Consider the following 13,622-nt stretch of genomic DNA (forward strand, 5'->3'; position numbering starts at 1 on the left):
CTCTCTCTCTCTTTTTCTGTCACTGTAGCTCTAATCCAAAGTCCAATTGCCAAGAACATTCTGCTGAAGCAAGGTAGAATCAACTCTATCTCAATCTTGGCGTGCACCCCATGTTTGACTAGCTCAGGTATGAGTCATTGCAATTTTCCCATCAAAAAAAAAAAGCTAATTTTAGGAGCAAAATGTCATGGAGAGATGAAAATAAGAGCCCTGCTTTCCAGGGTTGTTTTTTTTTCCAGGTTGGGCTATGTTTGCTGCTCCCTGTCAAAGCAAGGCTCCCCACAGAAGCCTTTGTGAGGTTTATTTATTATAATAATAATAATAATAATAATAATAATAATTATTATTATTATTATTATTATTTTTGGTGATCCTTTGAGATATAAAGGAAAAGCGGATGAAGAATGTTTTGGTTGCTTTGTTCCTTAACCTCAGATGTAACTAAAATGTTTCTGCCTAGGATGGTTGATGACAGTCTCAGAAAGCTGATTTGACAAAAGTATTCCCCTTTTCATTGGTTGTTTGACTTTCGTTTTCAATTTACTTTGCATCAGCAGTCATGACAGGTGATGAATAAGGAGCAGCTGTGACTTCCAAAGGGATTACTGTTGGCCTGAAAGCAATACCTTTGGTCAGTGGAACCTGTCTCAGGAGGGAGACGATGTGCTTTTATTCCCTGCTTCACTATTCCAAATAGCAAAAGAGCAGATGAGGTCAGCTAGTCTGCTACTCAACCATCCAGAATAGCTAGTGATTATTTCTCTTGTTTAAGGTCTCCAGTGAAGTGGGGAGCTGCAATATCCTTTGAGCACACATTTAGTACGTGAGGAAACTTCATGCTCAAACCCCCCCCCAAAAACATTACATAAGTCTAATTTAACTCCCCCTTGATGTTCTTGATGGGGCAGGTTGGTGGTGCAGTGGATAGAGTGCCAGGCCTGGAGTCAGGAGCACTCATTTTCTTGAGTTCAAATCTGACCTCAGACACTTACTAGCTGTGTGACTCTGGGCAAGTCACTTAACCCTGTTCCCTCAGTTTCCTCATTTGTAAAATGAACTAGAGAAGGAAGTGACAAACCACTCCAGCATCTCTGCCAAGAAAACCCTAAAAGTTAGCTGTGACTGAAAACAACAAGATGTTCTTGAAAGCAATTTTTCTGTTTACTGTCCTCATTACAGATGTGGAACAGATGCTTACTTTCCTTTCATGTACCTGAAAACTTTACTTCTTGATCTTCTTTTCTGTTATAGATTCATTCAACAAACACTAATTGTCTGCTCTGCTAGCTGTTGGTAAGAAACAAAGTTGAGCCAAGCCATGGTGTCTGTCCTCAAGGAACTTAGAGTCCAATATGAAGAAAAGAAACAGAGGTGACTCTAATACAAAATATGACACAAGTATATCAGAGAGGTGCTTTGTGAGGTTCAGGGGGGGAATCAGAGAGACCAAGGGAAGTACTCATTTGACTTGGGCTTAGAAGAGTAGATAGCAGTTTAACAGATAAAAAGAGGGGAATATTTAGGTACAGGAAAGATATAAATAAAGTCATAGAGTTTGGAAAGCACAGATATGTTTGAGGTTAGATGAGTTTGGCTGGAACATATAGTGCAGGAAGAGGAATAATCTGGAATAAGAGGGGAAAGACAGGGTGGAAAGAGTCAGAATATAGAAATCCTTGAATGCCAGGCAGAAGAGTTTGTAATTTGTTTAATAGGCAATAGGGAGTCACTTAAGGGTTTTGAGCACAGCAATGACATGGCCAGATCTATGTACAAACAAGATTTTGGTGATGGCATGAAGGATGTATCTGAGGAAGGAGAAAATAGGATCGGGAAGTCATTTTGTTTTTGTTCAGTTGTTTTTGGTAGTATCTTACTTTTTGTGAACCCATTTGGGGTTTTCTTGGCAAAGATAATAAAGTAGCTTGCCATTTCCTTCTCCAACTCATTTTACAAATAATGAAACTGAGGCAAACAAGGTTTCATGACTTGCTCAGGATCACACAACTAGTGTCTGAGGCCAGATTTGAACTCAGGGAGATAAGTCTTCAGGCCCAATGCTCTATCTACTGAGCCACATAGCAGCTCCCATGTTAGGGAGCAATCTTGTTAGTCTAAGCAGCTGTTAATGACAATTTGAACTTGGGTGATGATAATGGGCCTAATGAGGAGGGGGTTTAATATTAGTCCCTTTAGCCTGTAAGTACATTTCTTGTCAGCCAATAGAAACAAACAGTAAGAAAAACTGTTACCATCATATCTCTGTATTTTTCCTTTCTGCTTTGCACCCAAATGCAAAGTCATCATAGGGATATCTTAGGTCACAGAGCAGTGACATTGATCCTGAGCAAGCCAGTGAACACTCATTGGTAGGCTGGCATGTTAAAATCTGATCATAAAAATCACTCAATATTAGAGTCAGAAGGGGCTGCAAAGGCAGTCTAGTCTAAACCATACTTGAAGAGGAATCACTGCTACAACATCCCCAAAAAGCATTTATCTAGCATTCATTGTTCATTCCTTTGATCTTATAGGTATTTGTCAAATTAAACCTTCAAGTTCTTCTGTAGGCCGATCTCTATAAATGCTCTGTATGGTACTGCTTATAAGTGTTACCAGCCCCTGCCACTGTCTGCTAATCCTTTCATCCCAGGGCCAGTAAGCAAAATTCTTACTGATCTCCTGTCCTTGTAAAACCCACTAATCAGCAGCTTCTTTTCCAATTTTCCAATTTTTTTTCACCTGATTTCAGTAGTGCCAAGGCATCTTGCCTGTTGGGTTTGATTTGGTTTTCATAGAACAAAGAAAGGTCAGGGAGATTTTCTGTCTTTGTAAGCAGCTCCCCCACCCCAAAATATTAAAGGTCAGCTAACTATTAAAACCCATGGATGAAGAGAGATTCAGTATTCTGCCATGCCAAATATTTTCAGGGAAAAACCCCACAAAAAACAATGTACCACCATGTAGTAAAGAAAGGGAATAAGCTTCCCTTTTGTAAAGAATACAGAGCAGAAAAAACTCTTTTAAACTCTGGAAGTTTCATCTTGCCAACTGCTAAGACCTCCTTAGAGTTACTAGGATTAATTTTGAAAGGAGAATTGATGAATCATTTTTCCAGGATTGTTTATCCTTAAATATTTTCTCTGAAATGTATGGGAAACAGACATCATCCATCCATCCATCCAACTGTGTCTTCAAAGTGATGTCCATTTCCCATATATTTCAGAAAAAAAATGTTTAATGATAAATAGTCCTTGCAATTAAAGGGCAGGAAGAATAATATTCCTCAAACAAAGGAGAATAGCCTACTATTTTTCTGATTCTAGCTATAATTGGAAGAACATTGGATTTGGAGTCAAAGGACTTGAGTTTGAATTCTAGTTGTACTGTTTACTCCTTTTGTGGGGAATTCATTTAACCTCTTTAGTCTCGGTTTTCTCAATTGTAAAGGAAAAAAAAAGCAGTTGGTCTAAATAATCTCCAAGTTTCTGTCTAGCTTGAAATCCTATAAGGCCTATGATATTCTGAATTCAAGATTACTGTGAATCAGAAATGAAGTATAACAGGAGTAAAAGATATCTACTATGCTATACATTTGGAGGTCTAGGAGAAGATGGTGCCAACAGAATCCAAAGCATCTCAGCTCTAATGCCTACCAACTGTATAACTGTGGGCAAGTCACTTAACTTCTCTGAGCCTGTTTCTTCAGCATAAAATGGTAGCTCTGGCTTCCTTCAGGTCCTAATGAAAATCCTATTTTTTGTAGAAAGCCTCTTCCTATCCTCCTTAATGTTAGTGCCTTCCCTTTGAGATTATCTTCAATTTATCAGGTATATATCTTGGGGTTTTTTTTTTTGCTGTTGTTGTTTTTGGGAGGCAACTGGGGTTAAGTGACTTGCCCAGGGTCATACAGCTAGAAAGTGTCAAGTGTCTGAGGCTGGATTTGAACTCAGGTCCTCCTGATTCCAGGGCCAGAACCATATCCACTGTGCCACCTAGCTGCCCTCCTATGTATCTTATTTGTATATAATTGTTTGCATGTTGTTTTCCCCATTGGGTTGTGAGATCCTTGAGAGCCAAGATTGTTTTGTCTTTTCTTTGTTTTCTGTGTTTAGCACAGTGTTTGGCACTAATAGGTGCTTAACATGTGCTCATTCATTTGACTTGACTTTATAATATTTGAATTCTCTTTCCAAAGGCTGGTTGTGAGCAAAGTACTTTTAAAACAGTGAGAGAAATATGAATTCATAATTCATCATTGAGGGGAGAAATAATTGTGAAGAAGGTACCCACCTTTCTCATCACATTCAACAAAAACTGCTGACCAGCTGTCACCAACAGGCACATAATTACAGGATTGGGAGTGGGAGTACCCCATTTCCTGTACTAGACCACTGGTCCTGTTTCCAGCCCAGCCCTCACAACAGTCATGCAGGGAAGCAGCTCCTATGGCGAAGGGGCCAACCATCCCTACCAAATGCCAACCAAGTGTCACTTGAAAGCCAGGAAAGCCATCCTGGCTGAAGCAAGGCATCCTAAGGAAGAAATGGTAGGCAGCATGTGCCAGGCAAGCCAACCCACCACCATCATCTCCCCTCAGATCTTGATGAAGACAGCCCAGGAACCCTGCACTCAAGACCCTTGGGAATAACAGTGCTTCCTGCCCAGTGTCTGTAGCCATCATTCTGGGAATGCAATTCCTGGGAGGGGTGGAACTTGACAATTGCTTTTGCATGTGCTATAGTCATATCTATAGAAGATTCAAAACAGAAAGTTCTTTTCACCAAAGTCTTTTGAACTTCCAAAGGCTTCAACATCAGAGACTAATATGATTTTATCAATAGAAATGTAATAAATGAAGAGGTGTTTACCGCTGCTTTGCTATTACACCCTAAGGACCATGGGACTTTTCCCTTTGTCTTGCAGCTAAAACTTTCCATGTGTGTTGTCTCCTCCATGTGGAATGTGAGATCCAGACACTGTCTGCTTTTCTGTTTGTGTCCTCAGTGTATGCTTAACACAATGCTTTGCACATAATAAGTGCTTAATAAATGCTTTATTTATAGAAATATAGGATCATAGATTAAGAGCTGGAAAAGACTTTTGCAGCCAAATCTGATGTTCTCATATGCCAGATGAGGAAACTGAGACTGAGAATGTCTCAGGACTTGAATACAGGTCTCTTTGACTCTAAACCCAACACTTTATTTACTGTGCCACCTTACTACCTCTAATAATATTTACAAGAATATTATTTTATTAATAGATGTGCTTTGGATTGTATACTGGACTTGGATTTAGGAAGACCCGAGTTTTCAAGTCCTGTCTCTAATACTTATTTATTGTGTGATCATCAGCAAGTCATTTACCTTCTCTGGGCTCTAAGAATTTATCGGTAGGAGTTCTCACATAGGTGAAATAATAGGTCCCAAATAGAGTTATTAATACATTATCTGAATGAGAGTATGTTTAGTGGCTGCCTTGGCTTTACCACCCTCTTAGCCTTAACACATTTGGGCTCAATAATCCAGGTCAGCCAGTGGTATTGAGAAGAATTTTCTGACAATAAGACTAAATGTGAAATGGAAACAGCCATTCTTTCCTTACCAACCTATGCTATTCACATTTAAATAAGATACAGTTTATTTGGAAAATAATGTAATCACTACAACTTTAACTCTCTTACATAACAGATGAAACATATATGAATGGTCTTTCAAAATTTTCTTCTCTTCTCTTCTTATGCTTCCACCTCCCCTTTATTTTTATTCAACACCCAACAATTGCACCTGAGGCTACGATTGCCCCCCCATCATTCCATCACCCCCTCCCATTGTTCCAGCACCCCTAGGGGGTGGTATTGCCCACTTTAGGAACCTATAAAGACTTTGTAAAGAAGGTAGTATTTTATTTGTGTTATAAAGGATTCATAGGAATACAGTGGACAACTGGGCTTTGTAAGGTGGAAAACAACTGGCAGTTTCTCATCCTAGAGTTAATCCTATTCTTGGACAATATATAAGAACTGCTGCAAAAGCTTTTGTCATTGTAAAGTGAATGCCTCTAGTTTGCCCTTAAGCTACTCTTTGCCAATTTTAAGATAATGAAATAAATTCTAGCTTTTAAATCTAGAATTAAAAAGGCAGGGGATCTTTTCCTAGGAGTCATGTGAATTTTGAATTGGTTTAAGTTCATATGTCATGGCAGTTAAGACTCATCTTTAAACATTTTCTCTAGTAAGGGAAGTAATAGTATATAGTGAAAAGACCACTGGACTTTGCATTAAAGGACCTGGATTTGAGTCCCTGCTCAGATATATAGGAGTTGGGTAACCCATGATAAGCCCCAACTTTTATGAACCTCAGTTTCATTTTTCTGTAAAATAAGGACTTACCTATTTCACAGGTTTGTTGTTTTGGGGTAAGTGCTTTGTTATCTATGAAGCACTATACAATCAAAAGTGATGACTATTTTTTTTTGCTTCTAAAAAATATATAAATCTAGTAATTATACAAATATGAACAGTTATTATTATACTCTGCAGTAATAACACTTATTACTGATATTACTCTGGACCTTTAGGTCTTGGCCATCAAACCTGAATGACACAGATATACTCCCACATCTATTTACTATGGATTTCATTTCTTTTTCATAAAAAAATGATTAAGCCCTTATAATGTGGAAGGTGCTTTACAAATATTATCTTTTTTGGTCCTCATAACAACCTCAGGAGGTACATGCTATTATTATCTCCACTTTACAATTGAAGAAACTGAGACAAACAGAGGTTAAGTGACTTCACACAGTTAGTGGGTGTCTGAATATGGGTTTGTACTGAGGTCTTCTTGACTCCAGGCCCAGCATTCTTTCCACTGGGACACCTAGCTACCTCCAAGGCATAAGGCTTCATAGCCACAGATCTCCCTGCTATTTTCATTAGAATTTCTTGAAAACATTAAGTTTTTTCCCCTATGTTTGGAATGTCCTCCTCACTCCTTTTTGTCCACTGTATTCCTATGAATCCTTTATAACACAAATAAAATACTACCTTCTTTACGAAGCCTTTATAGGTTCCTAAAGTGGGCAATACCACCCCCTAGGGGTGCTGGAACAATGGGAGGGGGTGATGGAATGATGGGGGGGGCAATCGTAGCCTCAGGTGCAATTGTTGGGTGTTGAATAAAAATAAAGGGGAGGTGGAAGCATAAGAAGAGAAGAAAATTTTGAAAGACCATTCATATATGTTTCATCTGTTATGTAACAGAGTTAAAGTTGTAGTAATTACATTATTTTCCAAATAAACACACAAAATGCAAGTTATAACTAATCAGTGGTCAAGTCCACTGACAGGGCTTAACAAGAAAGTGCTGGCAGGCTAGTGTGTTGCACATTGTTGGGAAGTCCAGCATTCATTGGCAGGAATATATGCATGTAATGACTTGTTTACAGTAATACCATACTATACAGTTACACGACACAATATTATGTTGTCAAAATTTCAATGCAGGAAAAACCCCTGCATTGAATTTATAATAAATTTACAATAAATTATTAAATTTAAGATGCATCATTTAAAAAATATATTTTTTGAAATGAGGCAAATTAAAAAAAATTAAAGGGTAAAGAAAGAAAGAGGTAATATTTGTAAAGCACCTTGCACATTATAAGATTTCCTGGGGGGGCACTGAGGAATTTTTTTTTAAAGGGAGCAATAGGCCACATAAGTTTGGTAACCTCTACCTTTACTGATCCCACCATCAGTCAGGTTAACTGGAAGCCAACAGTGTGAGCTGATATTTATAGCTAGCCTGGCAATTGAATTGCTGGTAGGTATGATTTAGATACTGTTTTTATTGTTTGAAAGTGTTTTGAAAAAGGACACAATCTCCATGTAGTTCAACTGATCAGTGAATTCTGATAAATTAGGAAATAGTTGTGGTTTTTTTTGTTTCTGTCTCTCTAGTTTGTTGTTTTTAGTAGATGATTAATTTTAGAAATTGAATCGTTTAATTAAAGCAAATACTATATTTCAACTCTACTAAGTTTTATATTCTGAGCTCCAGGTCATCATTCTAGACTGGGAATCCCGATCTTGTAGTGGCTATCCCTCCCAGTTTAATGTCATCTCCATTTTGGTAAATATGCTGTCTATGCCTTTATCCAATTCAATAAACAATTACCAAGTAGTTATCATGTGGAAAGTACTGTGCACACAACTGGGCCAAGGACAGATGCTTTGCAGAACCCCGGCAGACATCACATTCCAGGTTAACATTCATCCATTAATCAGTAATTCTTAGGTTTAATTGGTCAAACAGTTGCAAACCTGAATACTATTATTCAGAACACATCTATGGAGTAGAGGAATGAGTTCTGGACTTGGAAGATATAAGACTTGAAAAGACAGTGTGGAAAGTGGCTACAAGGGGCATTGCTTGGCCAATATTTGAGAAGAAGGCATACAAATAACTATTCAATTTTTCCCTTAGGAAATGCAGTTGCACATTGATAATTGAGCCCCACAATCTATCAGGACTGAAAGAGAACACCTATGCTATTGCATTTCTTAGGTTCTCCAGGAAAGGCTTGGGATCACCACATGGACAGATGGAAGGAATGAGGAAGAAAGGACTTAGATATGAAACCAAAGCAACTAAGCCTTGGGGGCAGCAGGACAGCAGCTGTTACTGTGAGCCCTGAGAACTACACCAGCCTATCATCTTTGCTATGACTGCTTGTATCTGGCAGGTAAAATACGGGACAAGCTAGCAGTTTGTTTGTCTTGAAAGGAAGGAAAGATAACGGGGCAAGTTAAACTTCTTTGTGGAAAAGAAGCATAGCTAACTGTAGGGTCCCCTGTTTCTGGATTGCTTGTGTGCCTTCACATTCTCTTGCATTTTTCCCTATGAAAGTCTTGCTGAGCTCATTTCTAAATCTCTCCTTCCCCAACCATTCCTGTGTGTGTGTGTGTCTGTGTCTGTGTATACATACACACACACACATGTATCATATATACACATATACATACATATATGTATGTGTATACATACACACATACATGTATCATATATACACATATACATACATATATGTATGTGTATACATACACACACATACATGTATCATATATACATATACATACATATACACACTTATGTATATGTACATAAATAAATAAATGATTAAAATGAAATACAAAAAAGCAATTTAGAAAAACCAATCAACACACTGACTATGTCTAATAGTATATGCAATATTTCACACACATAGCCTTTCATCTCTTCAGGTAAGGGAGTGAGGTGCATTTTCTTATCATTCCTCTGGGGTCAAGCTCAGCCATTACAATCACACAGCATGCAGTTTTATTTTACTTGTTCTATTTAAGTTGTTGCTATTGTGTATTTTGATTTTCTAGCTCTGCTCACTTCACTCTATCAGTTCATATATTTCTGCCCTGATTCTCTGAATAATTCATCATTTTTTTACATTGCAATAATATTTCATTCTGTTACAGTTTTTTTCTCCATTCCTCAACTGATGGGCATCTACTTTGTTTCCAAATCTTTGTTACTTAAAAAAAAATCCTTGCTGTGAATATTTTGATGTTGATGGGTTACTTCTTTCTATCCTTGACTTCCTTGAGGTGTATGTCTAGCAATGAGATCTACCCATGCAATGGTAAATGCTCTAGAAGAAAACCTCCAATATTTTGGATGGACACCTTGGAGGTTTATGTGAGGACATGGATAAGATCCTGTGGAGCATAGCAGACCCATATTGCCTCTATGACTACTCATATGGAAGGCTTATACCACTCATCCTAAGCTCCTGCATTGTCCAAAAGATAACTCATACAAGGGTAACTTAAGGAAGACGACAGCATCATATAAGATAATGATAAAATCCCTAGCCAGGATAGTGATACTTGGATGCCAACATGTAGAAGCTTCCATATTACATAGTAAAACACCCCCATAGTTCTACCCTATGAGTTTGCTTTGGGCAGTGGTCCTAATCGCTTTTAACTGGAATCGTCATTCATTCCAGTTCTTAGAAATCTGTGACTCACGTATGACAGCATGTTCAATCAGTGTTCTCAGTGGTGAAGGAGTTGCTTGTGGTCACCAGAATATATGTATGTATCCTTGCCATAAACCTCCCCCCTTTTTTTTTTCTGTAACTGCAAGTCTATCAGATAGTCACTTTCTCTAGCTTATAGTTCCAATCTAAGCACTGATTTGCTGGTCTAGCAAGTAGAATTTTGATGAGGATGAGGATGTCCTCATGGTTGAGTTGTAATCTGCCCCACCCGACGCAATATTAATATCAATGAAATTGTGGAGCCATTGAATTATTTTAGTTTAGGGCCAAAGTTATTTGCAGGAAAACAGCTCTCAAACTAGAATGGAAGTCACAGGGAAAATATAATTTGAATTACAAAATCTCATTTTTACACATTTTAAAGGAAAACATGAATAATTTAGGCAAAGCCAAACTTTCACTTTACTATGAAGTGTTTTTGGGGCAAATCATCTTAGTTTGATGAAACAACAGAATGAGAAAATCAGTTATTTGTTCAGAGGCATTAGTGATCATCTGGTCTTCCCTCCTTTTTTTTTTTTACTGATGGAGAAACTGAGGCTCATAGAAGTTAATTGATTTGCATTAGTTCAATGTGCTTTGGCTTGAGGAAGTTATCTAGGTGGATAATTTCAGAGATATATCCAGCCCTTCTCTCATGCTTAAAAATCTCCCTCTTTCTGATCTTGAAATTCTACCACAGGAATAACTAAATTAACTTTGTATTTGTAGCATGGCAACATAATTCCTTCCTTTCTTTTTATTCTGGGTCACTCACCTCCTTCTACAATTATGATGATAGGACTGAGGTAGGGGTAGTGATCCCTGAGTAGAGGGAGAGGTACCATGATCTCCATGCAGCTACAATTCATTCTTAGGGTCCTAGGGCATACCTGGTGTGGGAAAACACATCTATACCCATGACTGTGTCTCCTGAGCCTCCTCCAATGTTCTTTACTCATATCAGTTACAATTAATGGCATGATTCCATGGAGAAAATTGTGGATGAAAAAATAGGAGCAAAATATTTAAGTCAGATAAGGAAAAGAAAATGATGTAGTGACTTGGAGAGGTTTTGACTAATGAAGTAGATCAGAGGGAAAAAATTGGCAAAATTTGGTTGAAATAAAGGAAAATTTGGAGAATAATCTTCAGGCAGAAATGCTGGTCCAATTCTACTCCTGGGCTGTAAGGAAAGCAGGATTGAGAGCAATTAATTGCCCTTCTTACAATAAGAAATACATAAAAATGCAATGAGCAGTCTCTGGAAGTGGGGTTTTCCCCTTCTTTGGATGTCGTCAAGTAAAAGTTGAGTGAAGTAAAAGTCTGGTATGTTAGAATAGGGATTCCTTTGTGTATGATTTTAGACTGGATGGTTGCTGAGGTCCCTATCAACTCTTAAATTCTGTTATTCTTTAATTCTCTGAACTCAAACTTGAAACATTTACTAAATTGAAGGCACAAGCAGGAATAATCAAAACATAACAATCCTCTCATAATCTAGGTCATACTATTCCCACCAATGCACACTGGGTCCATGGAACAGAGTGACACACACACATACAGAAACCTAGAAATAAGGCATATGAGTAGGGAAATTGATATGCCCAGGGCAACTCACAATTCTGGACTATAGGCTTGGATATCTATGGTCACACTGAGTCATCTGCGTCTCTTTGGAGCCTCTCTGCTCTCCTGCTGGCCAAAATCACTTCTCTGCTCTATTCAGCCTGCTGAAGAAATATTAAGCTTTTTTTTTCAACTAATATCAGCTCTAAATGTGCAGTCTGAAGAGCTTCCCAGGTCGGTTCCTTCGGCTAGATGCATAGGTAGCATGACACTTTTTCAGGAAAAGGCATTCCTTTTAGTCTTAGCATTTGCAAAGCTATTCAGGTCTTGTTGTAGATGGGCTTTAAAAGATTTTCCCCTTTTAAGCTATGGAGGACAGTAAACTCCAAAGTTGGGGCAGCTAGGTGGCACAGTGGATAGAGCTCTGGCCTTAGAGTCAGGAGGACCTGAGTTCAAATACAGCCTTGGACACTTGACACTTATTAGCTGTGTGACCCTGGGCAAGTCACTTAACCCTGATTGCCTCACCAAAAGATGCCCCCCCCAAAAGTAGATTCCAAGGCCCTGAAAATAGGAATATTATATTAGCTCCTGTAAAATAATGCACTTCAACCAGTGCCTAACATATAGCAAGTACTTAATAAATGCTTGTTGATTAACTAATTGATCTCTAACATTGGTCATTAATTTTGTCTCTGAGTTGCTATCACTCAGGTCCTCTCAGTACTTTTATCTGAGGTGCTGTTCTTATTTAGTTCCTTACAACTGCCTATATTTCTTCTCAAGCTTTTTTTCTCTGTGTTTTTCATGTGAATGTACTTTTTCTGATCCTTTCAGTACATAAAATGTCCACACAAGAAAGGGGCACTACCTTATAGGATATATATTGCCAATTTCCCCACATTACTTTCTAGACAACTTCAGGTTTCCCTATGCCTGTAGTGTAGCCTCCACCTCTGACCTGGAACTCTTTTTCCACTCTGAGACCTTGGGCTTCTGATTGATGAACACTCATCTTATCTTGACCAGACCCATTCCCATCATGATATTTCTTGACTATGTTTTCTGTCATGCTGCTGCATGAATACCCTCCTCCCTAATCCTTTTAATTCAGCCTTGCAACTCTAGTTCTTAGAACACTAAATAGATAACCACTTCAACTCCTGGAAATGCCACATCAATCAATTGCCCCATGATTTCAATCATCATTTGTATGACTTCTTTGTCTATAACACCCCTCTCAGGCCACCACTCCCCTACTTAATTTGTCTAGCTCTATTAGAATGTAACCTCCTTGAGGGCAGGGCAGCTTTGCTCATATTAGTATTGCTAGCATTTAATATATATCCAGTATATGTGCCTGGTACACGGTAAATGCTTTTTCATTTATTCGTTCACCTATTCCTCCTCTACATTTTTAAAATGCAAATTATCCTGAGAAGCAGAAAATATGAACCATGTAATACTTTTGTGACAATGTTCTTCTGGTGAGAGGGAAGGAAAGGGAGAAGAAAAGAGAGGTTTAAGATTCCACAGAAAGATTTGCCATCTTCTCAGTTTTGCTCAGAAATGACTCTTTTGCTATTGAATTTTGTTACCATGTAATGTGTTTATGAGTTCCATTAAAAAAGTATAGGAAGTAATGATTTATAGGAAAGTAATAATGATGACCAACAGAAGTAAACTCCTAATTTTCCCCATTTGCTTTTAATTTAAAATAATAATTTCTTACTACAGTCTTGTTGAATATCTGCTTAATAAATTATAATATTATAGTAGATAGCTTTTAGTACATTATTCCTGCTTAACATATTAGGAGACCTGAGAATATTAGCACTAAAGTTTAACCTAGTGAATTCACATACAGAAGCCAAATGGTATTAAGAACTTGCAAATGAATAAGGAAATCTCAGCATGTTGCCCTGGAAAAATCTTATTTTAATGAGTAGATACGGTTTAGTTATATAGAT

Source organism: Phascolarctos cinereus, unplaced genomic scaffold (genome assembly GCF_003287225.1).
Source record: "Phascolarctos cinereus isolate Bilbo 61053 unplaced genomic scaffold, phaCin_HiC Scaffold_4;HRSCAF=312, whole genome shotgun sequence".
Taxonomy (NCBI): Eukaryota; Metazoa; Chordata; class Mammalia; order Diprotodontia; family Phascolarctidae; genus Phascolarctos; species Phascolarctos cinereus.